At 38.1% G+C, this 13,603-nt stretch overlaps 1 protein-coding gene across 7 annotated transcripts in view; it reads right to left on the minus strand.

Annotated features, from left to right (window-relative positions):
* Positions 1–13,603, minus strand: part of ATXN1 (ataxin 1) — a 312,787-nt gene that overhangs the window by 201,264 nt on the left and 97,920 nt on the right. The window contains exon 2 of one of the 7 annotated variants that reach the window (XM_062569934.1): positions 11,351–11,474. The exons of the other annotated variants lie outside the window; for them this stretch is intronic. The gene's annotated coding sequence lies outside the window, so the exon portion shown is untranslated. The remainder of the gene's footprint in view (positions 1–11,350; positions 11,475–13,603) is intronic. 7 annotated transcript variants of the gene reach the window in all.

Genomic DNA, 13,603 nt, shown 5'->3' on the forward strand with positions numbered 1-13,603 from the left:
GGTCAGCAGTCCTATATTGTACACTACAACCTTTTTCAAATACAAGAAAAACAAATCTCAGCTACAGAGTAAACCCCACCAACACAGTCCACAAAAATTCTTATTTTCAATGCTCATCCAAGAACATGAATTGCCCAAAGACCGAATACCAATTCTTCACAAAGGACTCTGAGCCCATCAGAGCATCAGAATTTCTGGACAGTCATCCAGCTTCCAACAACGAGGCACTTACATGGAACAAAACAGCACAAATGCCCACATTCTCTACTAGATAGAGCAATACACTTCACATCTAGGCGATGGCTTGTTTTAGGTGCATACTTACTTGTATAGGTCTCTGTAAAGCACACATGAGAATTTTAGAAGTAAGTAGAAGGGAAATCAGTGGCTACAACTGCAAAGCACTGCATTGCTAGCTAGGGACAAAAAGCATACAATCCAATACTGAATGGCTGCCAACAAGGAGGAGTCCTAGTTTCAGGCCTCAAAAACACTTGGAAAGCTGGTGCTTGGCTGATTATGTCTCTGTCAGAAGGGTAAGGTTTCAGAGTGGTGTGCACAGCAGATTAGACTTATGACTCCTAGTCAGAAGCTGCAGATCTGAACCACCATAAACACTATGTGAACATAACTGGGCAGGTACTTGTAATTTAAAGTGCCTCCAAGCACTACTATTATAAAAATAATAGCAGTATCAGTGAAGCTGTTCATAGTCCATGTGCAATGACCACGCTACATGTTCAAACCCCTTTGAAAGGAACTGATCTTTAAGAAATTTTAAAAACAAAGTGAAGGATGTGGTAAAATTTGTAGCAAAATCATAGTAAGGGCAGTGCCTCTTTGAAAAAAAGGGACAATTTGGCATTTGCAGTATGTACAAGATGTCTTCATACACTTTCCTGATTCCTTGCCAGTAACTATTCGAAAAAGACCACTTAACAAGCAAACAGGTCTTAAGCACAACAAATAATAAAAAAGAGAGCAAAGCTTGTGCTATTTAAATATCATGAAACATTCTGCTAATCATGCACAGATGGAAGTACAGACGCTTCTGCCAGACGCCTTGTTCAGAAACTTTGCTCTATTTTTAATTATTTGATGCACAGAAGACCTGTTTGCTGATTAAAAGGACATTGCTTTTAAAAGGACTCCATCAATATGGAGGGGTTTTTTTTAATAGAGAATTGTAAAAGTATTATATCAAATCTTTGAGTTCTCTTTACCACTTTTTATAATCCTGTAAGCATGGGGGATATTTTTTCAGATGCTTTTTAACCTTGGTAAACTGGCTGCATATGGGAAAAGTGAAACTAACTATGCTATTCACTATCTACTTTCAAATATACTTAGTAAATCTGATTATGGGAAAATGCACATTTTCCCATAATATCCTTTAGTTTGGAACTTTTCTGGTGTCTACAACAGCAAGAGGTGTTGATTTTCAGATAAAAGCATTACTTTTGACAGTTTTTCTCTCATTCAAAAAAGCATAGTTTTTTGATGATTTTAGAGATGATGTATTTTCACAACTGAAATCTTTATTGTTTTTAAAGTTACTAAATCATATTATCATTCTGATAGTCAGGTCCTTCCAAAAATGCTTTACAGTGATACAAACTAGCTCTAGCTAACATGGGGTGGGGGGGGGGGGAAGAACCCTCCTGTTTTTTCACTTCATACATTTTGCAAAGTTCACTCCTTCAGTGGGTACTTAATTCCTCTATTACTCTACACCAGTCAAGGAATTTCTCCCCCTGAAAAGAGCCCCACTCAAAACGCATACCATGTTCAATTTCTTTTTCTTTTCTTTTCTTTTTTTTTTTTTTTTTTTTTTTTTTTTTTTGAATGAAGTGCTTCTCACACCTTCTTTTTTGATTTAGTTTACATTTTATCTGTAAAGTTTTGCAACCTGCTACTGCAGGTGTTTGCTACTGGAGCGGAAGCACAGCATGAAAATGGATAGAAAACCAAGTAAATCAGCCCAAGCCACTACTTTTGTCTAATCTCTATGATATGTGAAAATTATCCTCCATTTTTAAAGCTTCCCAGTGTTAACAATTCAAAATGCCACCATTAGCATAGTCAAAGAATCCTTTTATTAGAGTAGCACATGATATGATAATAAAATAACAGTGACCCATAATCTCAAGAACAACTGACCCAAAGGGAATGGCTCCCAGCTCACACTCAGGTAAAGGAAAACACTACCAACATGTAGTATTATACAAACAAACAAACGCAACTAGCTTTTAAAGACCAGCCGACAAGCCTCAAAAGCAAGATGCCTACTAAAGAGATGCTGCAGCTGGAAGCCAGGGCAGATCGGCAGGGGCATACCTGACTGAAAAATCCAATGTTCAGCCCCTGAAACAAGTCCCTACAATGAAGTGTCAGAGAAGAAATAAAGGTTTTCCCCATGGGGAGAAGAGGAAGGCTGTATGGAGTGAAAGGCTTGTCCAGACAGATCATCAGGGTTATAAAGCTCAGACTTCAGCTATGACTAACAAGGAAGGAAGAGAGGTAGATGAAACAACATTCAAATTTGCAGTTCTGCAGAAAATTACCAAGGTTTTGAAACCGTCTAAGTAAAAATGGATTTTAGATACCTAGAAACATGCACACACACAAATCAAGCAGAAGAAAGGGCCAACACGCAATCAGAGTATTGTGCAGGCAATGAAACTGGTGAGAGCGCTGCTCAAGTAGGTCAGATACACAGCAGCGAGAAGTGCTGAGCGCAGGAGAAGCGCTGCAGAGGAGGGGTGAGGAGAGAAATTAATTGGCCAGCAACGAAAGGATCAGGTCTGGAAAAGGTTAAAACTGGACAGAAAGACGAAGGGCTGAAATACTGCCTGGGCTTTATAAAGAAAGATCCGTGAATTCAGCAGCACATCCACCCGATGCACGGAAAGGGCAGAAGGCTGATGACACCGGACTGAGGAACAGTTTTCGTTCCCTCTCCAGCTCAAGCCGAAGCCAAGCTACTGCTCAGCTACTGCGGCAATAAACAAGCAGCGTCCGATCAGCAGCGGTGACCTGCCAGCAAGCGCACGGAGCTGAACGGGCCCAGGCTCCCCCGCGCCCCAGGCCAGATCCCACGCACTTTTACACACGCATGGCTCCTTTTAAGTCCTCAAAGAACGACTGGTGTCACAGAGCCCTCAGTCAGACCCCTGGCTTAGCCCCAGAGATACAGCGCACGCAGAAACAAGCTAAGGAAATATAAAAACCCGGTTGCTGCAGCACAGGCTGCCCTGCACTGGTGGCTTCGCAGAGCTACTCTGGCTAAACAAGAAGCTGTACGAACAGCGCTAAACACCACAGCCAGCCAGCTTATGGTTCAGAAGCGACAGCTACGCAGAGCGCAGCCGCAAACAGCAGAAGCGTGCCTTCGTTTGCATTTCTTCCATTCCTTTCAAGTAACGTGACATTCAACAAGTTCAATTCCTTAGGTAACAGGGGTGTATTTCAATGCTGCTGTTTAATGTATTTCAGATGCTTACTACATACTTTCTACCCATCTTAATTTTCCTTAGGGCCCTTTCTGACTGTACTCTGGCAGGTAACAAAAGAACATCTGGATAGCCGTGTCCTATAACAAATGTCATACTTCCACTTAGGAATTAATTTACTTCACTCATTCACTACACAAACTTGCTGCAGAGTTGCAACAGAAATAAGTTAGATATGATCAACATATTTGAGAATCTACACACACCCCCCAGTCTGCATCAGTCTCATAACCAAACACAATTCACTGCGACAGAGTTCTCGACTCTGTCAGCTTGTGCAAATATGGGATAAAATACAGACTTTCATTCTTTATTCAGTCCTTCTGGTGTCACATAAAAGTCAATATATAACATACTTGTGTCCTATTCAGAAAAAAAAACAAACAAAACAATGCAGTGTTGAACTACAGGCTGTTGGTTCATGGTATCTACTATCATTCTCTTTCCCAATAAAACAGAACCTAGACCTCAAAACATACTACAGAGACAGTGCTGCAGTGTCAGTCAACTCCCTACATCTGTCAGGTTCACAAAGGAAATCACAAGTGATTTTCAGGGCTGTATTATCAACAACAGAAGTACCAGGCCAGGTCACAGCATACATCCAAGAAAATTTAGCAAGACTGATAGTGGGAAACCTCCAACTCACCTCTGAACCAAGGGGGGGGATAGACAACATCTAAGTGGAAAGGTAAAGCAGCTTCTCGATTCTGCAGAACTAGGAGATGCAAAAGAAATGTTTTTACCTAGATTCACCAGTTCACCTTTGCTATGCTGTTGGCCCTTTGGAAGTCTTGCTCACAGAAGAGGCATGGACCAGAGTGGCTGGTGTGCAAATGGGAGAAGAAATCCAAAGGAAATAAATACAAAATCCAGGAAGCATTAGTTTCCTCATTGAAAGAATTCGGGGTTGTGGGAGAAGGTACCATTTGAATTTTCATACAAATGTCAGGCAGATAACAGCAGTTTTGAGAAACTTTCATTGTATGTTAATGTTTTTTTTTTAACTGGACGGTCAAATCGTAAGACATTAATATGAACTTAAGATCGTGCATTAACTGAAAGATCATGTTTATGATATTCATATTGCAGGGTTTTACCTACATAAATATTGACAGAAATATCAATATTTGTGTGTTTGGTGGCAAATATTATCCTTAAGAGTTCAATTCTCGTGGCACAGAATACTGCCCCCCTTTCTGAGGGAAAAAAATACCACTGATCAAATCTATACCCTTCGGCACAATTTCTTTTGAAGTCACAAGCAATGGTGTCCAAGTAGAATTTCGGTCTTTAATAAAATGCCTCTAGGCCTGAAGAGTAAGTTGAACAAAGACTGGTTTGGACAATTCACAAGGTGGACGACCTGCACTACAGCCTTTTGCCTCTGAGCAGGTGGTTCAAGAGCAGCCCAGGTCAACATCCAAAAACTCCTTCGCTGCCTCTGTAAAATAGATCTGACACCTGGGCTCAGGATGCACGTCCCTTCATGACAACTATGATGCTTTTCAGAAGGCCAAAGGACAGTTCCCAGGCACACACGTGAACCGTTCAGATCACAGGCAGGGCATTCTGTTCACAGTGGTATTTTTTTCATGACTTTTACGGAGCATTTCTGTTTTCAATGATGTTTATACAGCACTACTTGAGAGCTCTTAAGTAATTAAAAAAATTACATAGAATACAAAGTTTGAAAAGAATGGTTTGATAATTTGGGGGGTTTATGTTCCTCATTTATATATACTTTTATAAAATTTATAAAATTTTATCTCTTTTGATTATTGTATTTGCCTTTGCTTTTAAATTTTGAAAATTAAATAGAAAAAAATCTGCAAAAAAGTAAAATGGAATTTATTTTTGCATCAAAAATACGAAAAATTATCATCAAAGCTACAGTAAATAAACAGAATATAATTGTGTTAGTATTTGAAATATGTACTTCAAGCCACCTTTGATCAACATGATTAATATTCCTTTCAAAAGATTTTATAGTTGGTGTACTTCATGAACACAATTACAGTAGATTAATCTGTTCTGAGTTTTACATGTCATACAATTACTGTTCCTCTGATTAATTTTACAAAAGCACATGTAACTATGTACTAATGCACTATCTCATTGATAAAATAAGCCTGTGTCTGAGCTTACACTGACTGGCCAAGAGATACGATTATGAATATCTAATAAATCATCAAGGCTAATGATGCAATATCATGTAAGCTCACACACAAAATACTACACTTCCTATTTCACAAAAATAAAAAGCAGTTCAATTCTCAGCTTATAGCACCTGATCAGCTAAGATGGGATTCTTTAGCTATTAGTATCTGTGGGATGCCGCTGCTAACTAGTTAGTCAAAGCGACTGTAATTGATTCACAAACCTTTACCTACTAGATGTCAACGATAAAATTTTAATCAAATTCAATAACTTGACTTTACAGTGGGGAATTTCAGAGAACGGTGAGCAGGAAGGGGCCCATCCAACCCTTGGCCTGCACGAGACTCGTTTTGAACTTACTGGGACTATAACGAGCAGACTGGAGCAGACTCATGTCATTTCTCCCCATAAACGCCTTAGCCCAGGGCTGTGGCTAAGCACCACTGAACTCGGGTACCCTCTAGGAACAGAGCAATGTTGGCGATAGCAACAGGGCTGGTAATGCAGTCCACAGCCAAGAAGTGGGGTTGCTGTGGCCACAGGAGTAGAATTACGTAAAAAAAATAAATAAATAAAAAATAAAAAATATTAGAGAAGAGTAAAGAAAGACAGGTAATAGCAGAGAAAACAAAGGGATATTTTATTTAAGTATCACATATTAAAACTACACAACAATTGCCAGTATCAACTGAATTGTAAAACAGGTATTACAAAATGGAAAAAAAAAAAAAAAGAATAAAATTTCCTTTAAAATACGTTATTTCTGTGGCAGGGTAGAAATGATATGCTGAAGATACCTCTGACACAAACTTCTGTTTCCAAATGTCTAAACTGTGCTAGCCTTTGTTTCGATTTTGGGAAGGACAGTATATTTAATATCCTGTTTGCAGACTATTTTATTCAAGATACAATTTTAAAATGCAAGTGCAACAGTCATCTAAACCTCTCTTATTTTTTGGCAAATACTGTGCATCACTCACAGTAAGCATACCATTAACTGTGAACTGTTAACATGTCTTAGTGTGGTTTCAGTGTTCCTATGGCAAGGCTAAACAGTGTTTAGAAAGCAATGATATCCCTAGGCCCACACTGTAGTTTCTGAAGCACAGATTAAGCACGGTATTCTGCTCAACAAGCTCATCACTGTTAAGTAACTCATCAGAAAATAAAGAGGGAATTATCAAATGGGAATTGCCAAGTAATTAGTTCTCTGAAGCAGATGACATACAACTGTTAAAGGGAGGGGCTTCCTTCTTAGTCATATGTCAGAGTAAAGCCTACTAATCTGTAAATAAAAATGCATTACATATGATTAGTGCTATGGGTTTTTAACCACTAGCGGCACATGGAGAATAAACTTAAAATTTTTTTACAGTGTAATAACCCACTAAATTTTTTTCCCTCTCTTGCACACAATGAATTTTGATTCTGGATGATTCTGGATCTGCTTGCCATCAGACCATCTGGGGAAAGTTAGGAACACAGCACAGGACCAGAGAGGTGATGTGCTCAGGGGCTAAGGAAGAGGAGAAATCCATTTACTATCATATTAATTTGAAAAAAGCACTCCCTGCTGGGCTGCTAGGTATGCCACTGCCATGGAACAAGCACCAGTGAGAAAATATTCATTGATACAAAAATTCTGAGAACAGCAAAGGAGGACTGAACCTGGTCTTTTGCAACTATCTTCCTCTATTAAAATCTTTCTTTCAAGTAGTTAGTCTCACAGAAAAGTTAAATTTACAAAACTACAAGACCTTCATGCGTGGGTACCTAAACAAAAACGCAGTAACTGTCACAACCACATTCTGATCGGAGTGAGAAACACACAGTTTTGCATTTTTCCGTAAACTGAAGAGTGATTCAATAAAACTTTAAGTCAGGTTTTCAGCTAGTCCCATAGATTTGCCTCCACCACAACATCTCTCCCCAACAAACCTCTCACCTAGCACACTCAAATTCAGATGCTGCCACTTGGGCTGACTATTAACCAAAAACATACCCCTAGAGCTGAGGCACAGCAACATCCACCAGACACACATCTGCCCAACTCACATACTCAGAAGTGAGGAACACAGGCAGCACACAGAGATGCTAAAGCACATACAAAGCTAGAGGTCACTTCTCATAGGCTGATTGCTTTTGGCCCTCAGTGCATAAAAAATCTCTAATATTAACATTTAAAAGATAATACATTAAGGTGACGCTAGTACATTAAAATCATGGGATACACTCCCCATATGCTCTCATTACTCTTACAGAAATCCCTCTTTGAAACGGAAGTTGGAACCTGAACCAAACCTCAGGTCTTAACTTAGATCTCACTATGACCGTAAGTCTAGTAGTCTTATCTAGGCAGATCACTACACTCAACTCCATTTATATTTTATATCTTGTCACAAAACCTTCAGTCAATCTGACATGAGACTAGCAGTATCTGCTGAAGGAATAACAGAGCAAAAACATGAAAGGTCAACTATGAGGTGACAAGATAGGGTTGAGAAATGAGTCTTTGCTCTCCCCTAAGATGTTAGTCTGCACTCACAGCTTTTCACTTACTTTTAATTAACTCACTCACATACAAAACAAACAAAAAATTAAATATGATTTCTAATTACTATCCAATTATATCTAGTTTACACCTCCTTTTTTCCTTGTGTCCTTAATACATTCATAATCTCTATCACCTACCTTCTTTTAGTGCTACAGGCACTGTAGGCCTTGACAAACAGTTTAAGAGGGAAAAGATAAAAAAAAATACGATAGAAGAACATCAACATGGCAATGAAATAATTGCCACTGGATGCACTAGTACAGAGACAGATTTGCTGCTTTTACATTTACCACAACGTATTTTGAAAGGATATAGTATCATTAATTTACAGAGAACAGTAGCCAGAAATCTGCATTAACCATAAAATATTTCTTATGTAAAAACACGCTACTTTAGGTAGTAGACAGATATAGTTATGGAAAGTTCAGTAAAACAGAAATCTTACTATTGGGCTGCTGCTGTACAGTCAGCTCGATGCTATAATATGATTAATAGATATCAAGTGACTTGACAGTGGAAAAGATTAAAAAGAACTCTTTAGTGGTTAAAATGTCCAGTGTCTCATGCAAAATCCTCTCAACACAACTGCTTAAAAGAAAGTATTGAGTCATTTGCCTACGTGGAAGGAGGCACTGCATGCTCTGAACAAATAACAATAACTCTGTGTTTTTTAGCTCAGGCTAAAATGAACCAAAGTCAAGATGAAAAATAAGAAAAAAAAACCCTACTACATCTCTGTTTAATTATTTTGATTTTACTTTTTACTTTTTACTAATCCTAATGTCCTTATTCAGGCAAAACGCTTAGCAAGCCCTGCAAGGCTGCTTGCCCGCATCAGAAGGATAAACATGCCTGAAGCTTACAAACAGCCGCGACGTGCTCCCTGCCGCCACGCGGTTCCTCACGCAAGTAAAGCTACAAATGCATGTGCAGCAGCGTTAGCCTCAAAGTAGCACTTGCAAGATTTGGGTTTGGGTGCATTCGGTCAAAAGTCCCTGATGCACTGTCCCTCCAACAGACGCTGCGGTAATAACACAGGTCTGCATGAACTGGAGCAAGGCTGTTGCCACCTTTACCCCGAACAAATGTGAAAGCCGGAAAAGATGATGGGTCTGAGCATGCAATGCTTGATCTTGATCTGTGAAACCTATTTGTGGCTGCTCACTGCACTGCATCGAGTCACGTTTGTTTCCTATGTTACTACTTTGGGCGTCCCTCTGTTAAACCAAGTGACCAAGATAACATTTATGAGCAGGCAGTCTCTATCTCAACAACTTGCTTTACTTATTTTGTTATACAGTGGGTCTTACTGTGATCGTTCTTTGGAGAAAATAAGAGTTACCTAATGAAGCCAACAGAGCCACCTTAAATGCGGTGACTAAACTGGTACGTCTAAGAATAAGAGAAGAATCCAAACCAAATTTGATCCAAGATCCACAAAAACAACGGTATTCTTCAAGCTACACTGGTATAGAAAAAAAAGCAGTATAGTACTATACAAGTATCATGCCTACAGCTAAAAGTCATCTGCAACTTTTTTTTTTTTATTCAACATGTTCTTTTAACATTTAATATATTCTTTTTCATGCAATAGCAGGAAATGTCAGTTGCTAAAATAGTCAAGGTGACTTAGCAATATATTGTGGGTAATACAATGTGAGTATTCATAAGATTCTTGGATTTGACCAATAAATAATCACTTCTTCTAGTTAAAAGGGAGAAGCCTTTCCTGTAGGAATCATTTCTGCAAAGGCAAACAATTTCACACAACCTAAGCTTACCCTGAAAAAAATGAAATGCCCTGTGGAAATGTTAATGTCATGACAAAAAGCTTCCTTCTACTTGATCTCTCATGTCAATAGCTGCTATCAAGTCGGTTTTCTTCCAAAACTGAAAGACAAAACGCGTCAGCACATGGGCACTCTGTCTGGCATTTCGCTCTAAAGAAAATAATGCTGCTCCAAAGAGATATAGTGGTTACAATCCACCCCCACCATTGTAGCTCATTTGTAAAGCTAAGAGGCATGTCTTTACATGTAACTACTTGCTTAGACAACTTCCCTTTAAAGCACAGCACCCTACCCTGCAGCCACAATAAAATGTAAATTATGTGCTGCATACTTCTCTGTGACATGCTGCGTACACTAAAAAGTTACTCTGCAACGGAGAGTTTCTGATCAGCCTCTCATAAATAGAACGTTATAGTATTTAAGATTGCTGGCTGCAAACAGGGAAAAAATATAATAATCTTTTGAATTTCTGCAACTAACCACTATATTTAATTTTCTATTCTTTAAAGACACAGAAAATTTTCTTCTTATGAACTTTATCCGTTCTTTTCAAGCATTAGCAATATTGCCAACCCTAAGCACTCAAAAATCATGATATAGGTCCAAAAAAACAGACTGGCATAACGACAATCAGATTAAAGAAATAAAAGGAATATAAATTTTTATTTTATTGGCAGTAGAATCATGGTGTCTTTAGACTTGGTGTCTTCAAGGCATTCTCCTCAACTATATAGGATCAAGAGGAGAGGAGTCTGCTATTATGTGCACTATTATGTCCTGTCTGGTTACTGAATATGAGGCAAAATCAGAAGAATTGAAAATGCTCCTCAAATTAGCATCAAAGGCATCCAAGCGTGTCACTAGTGATTAGTTATCCTGAAGATACCATCTTTATAACAGACAAAGTGCAGTCCACAAGAGGAAATCGGCACACTGGAAATGTCGAACAGGCTACAAGCAACAAGAACCACTAACAATGTTCATTAAAAAATACATTATTTTACATATGGCATTTTACAACAAAAATCAGAGACTATGAACTTTTTCATTCATACCATCATCTTTTAATAACTGAATGTAATCTGACCTGAGGTGAAGATAAACCCACTCATCTGGAACCCACTGTCCTCCAAGTCACAGAGCTGAGTCACTAGATAGAGTTAATGCAATTTTTCTGACTAGAGTTTCTTAAGGACCTCTACTGCCAAGCAAGGGAAATACAAACATTTTATGGGTAGATACTTATAAAGACATCATCAGGCATCCATGTTGATTAGAACCCCGAGCAGACCATGTACAGTTGTTAGAGAAAATAAAAGGCATTATGTTCTCACCTTATTGACAGTGCATATCTGTATGGTGATGGTAAAAATGGGGGTGGTCACTGTCCTACAGGGATCAAGAATAAATTCACAGCTTGTATTGCTTGCCCATCTGGTTTGGCCTTCAAACTGGTGACTGGTGATCCAGCAGTTCAAGAGATGGAAATCAAAGGGGGAAAAAAAACCAAAAAACCAAAAAACCACAACAGTTAAGGGTCAACCAATTTACAACATGCTAAGATACTTTAATGGAAACAGAGAGACCACTTTAACTATTACTCAAGCACAAATCAACTACGAATTTAATCCTGCAGACAGAGCGCGCACAGTGAAGAACATAGACCATTTATTCAAATCAAGTGCTTTTCTCTTAAATGTGATCATGATGAGGTGAAGAATTATAAGCGAGTTCAGATGACTTTCTTCACTGTCAACAGAATGTATTTTATTTGAGGTTGGGCATCATCCAGAAAACATACTGCCCTGCAACTACTACTGTTGATGAAAAACAAGCAGCTTTGGGAACATGGCATTAACTTGTGCATGATTTCACCATTCATTCAATTAACAGTGCTAAGTTAGAGTCGATGCATATTACTGCAGATGCTCCAAAAATACAAAGGAAAACACTATCAGTGCGATTTTCTTCTACTTCTGTATTTTATTCAGTAAAACACAAAGAGCCAGCATCAAATTTCTGCTGACATCACATATTAAACAAAATACATTTTGTTTTTTTCACTTGGAATCTCACCAAATATTTTTATCACTCTTGGGACAATAAAGGGATTTAGTGGGACCATTTCTCTTTTACTAAGAAGCATTTTTGTAGTTTCAGTTTATGAACATACTTACTTGTTCCTATTTATGGAAGGATTTACACACACACTTAACTCTAGATGGGTTCTTTAATCAACCCTCATTCAGCAATACCCTCACTGAGACATGTACTGAAGTAACTTTGCTAACAGAGACCTATATAGGTACACATATTTGCACCGATTTTACAACCATCTCATACCATAGTCTTGAGAAAAAAAAATCATTAAGCATTATAGTCTCAACATATACACTGAGATCAAGAAGGAATTAGTTGTCACTTCAGTTTCTGCTGTTTTTACAGAAGTTAGGAGTCTGCAAAGTTTCTTACATTAAAAATATTAGCCATGTATCAGCTAAGCCAAAACTTGGTAAGAATCTTCAATTATTTTTAATGCAAAAAATGTGAATCGCTAAACATGCTGTGCATATAGTATCAGACCCTAAAATACATTGTCTTTGTCCAAATACCTGTACTTTTATTTGTCTTGCTTAAAGATTGCCATAAAAGCAAAATGAAATGACAAGGTCAATATTCTCAGTTTGCAAAGCTTTGGCTATTTAACTTCTTATACAAAAAGTCACTGTGATATAGCATGTCATTTCTTTTATCTGAAATATTTACCTGTGCCAAGCCTGTCGTACTCCTGTTCCCCATGCTAATTGTATTTTTATTTGTTGAAGCAGAGCTGGTTACGGTAGCCTCAAAGGAGACCTACATTTAAATCTGTTCTCTGAACTGTGTAAACTGTACATACAGTGCCTGTACAGTCGTCCAAAACAATTAATCATTCAGTACCTGTATGCTCAGGTAAGGTTATTACATTGTAAGACTGTGCAGCTGAGTGAGCTCCTTTCCATACCGTATACTGCAGTAGGGCTGCAACCAGCAAACACTTAAGACCATATATGCAACTCTGACATGCATTTCCTTGAAAGCCAGTGATGCCTCTTTATTGCATTTCCTCTCCGATTAGCACACTCCAGCAGAAGCAGGACGCTGTATGAACAACGGCAACAATAACCCTGACTGCCACGTACTGAGACATGCTGCTGAACTTCAGCAAGGGAAAAATCAGGTCTTTTATTTTGTTTTACTAGCTATACTACTAGAAAAACTATTCTCAAATTCTAGTGTTTAAATCATCAGTTGCTTTTCAGGTGATTGCATTTAAATGTCTTTTTTTTTTTTTTTAATTAACAGGAAACTAGGCCACTGGATCTATTACATAAAAAAATTGTTGAAATTTCAGGCCTCTTGTAAAATGTCTTTTAAAATAATATCTTTTTTTTCAATCTTTCTTAGTAAATTAAAGCAAGCTAGAAGGGCAAGGGAGAATATTCACACTGCTTATTTTCAAGAAGTCTTTTAACTATGTATATATGGCCTTTTTGAATATAATTACCTTCTAACGCTCTTAGTCACACAGGTAATTTGTCTTACAA

This window comes from Rhea pennata, chromosome 2 (genome assembly GCF_028389875.1).
Source record: "Rhea pennata isolate bPtePen1 chromosome 2, bPtePen1.pri, whole genome shotgun sequence".
NCBI classification, from domain to species: domain Eukaryota; kingdom Metazoa; phylum Chordata; class Aves; order Rheiformes; family Rheidae; genus Rhea; species Rhea pennata.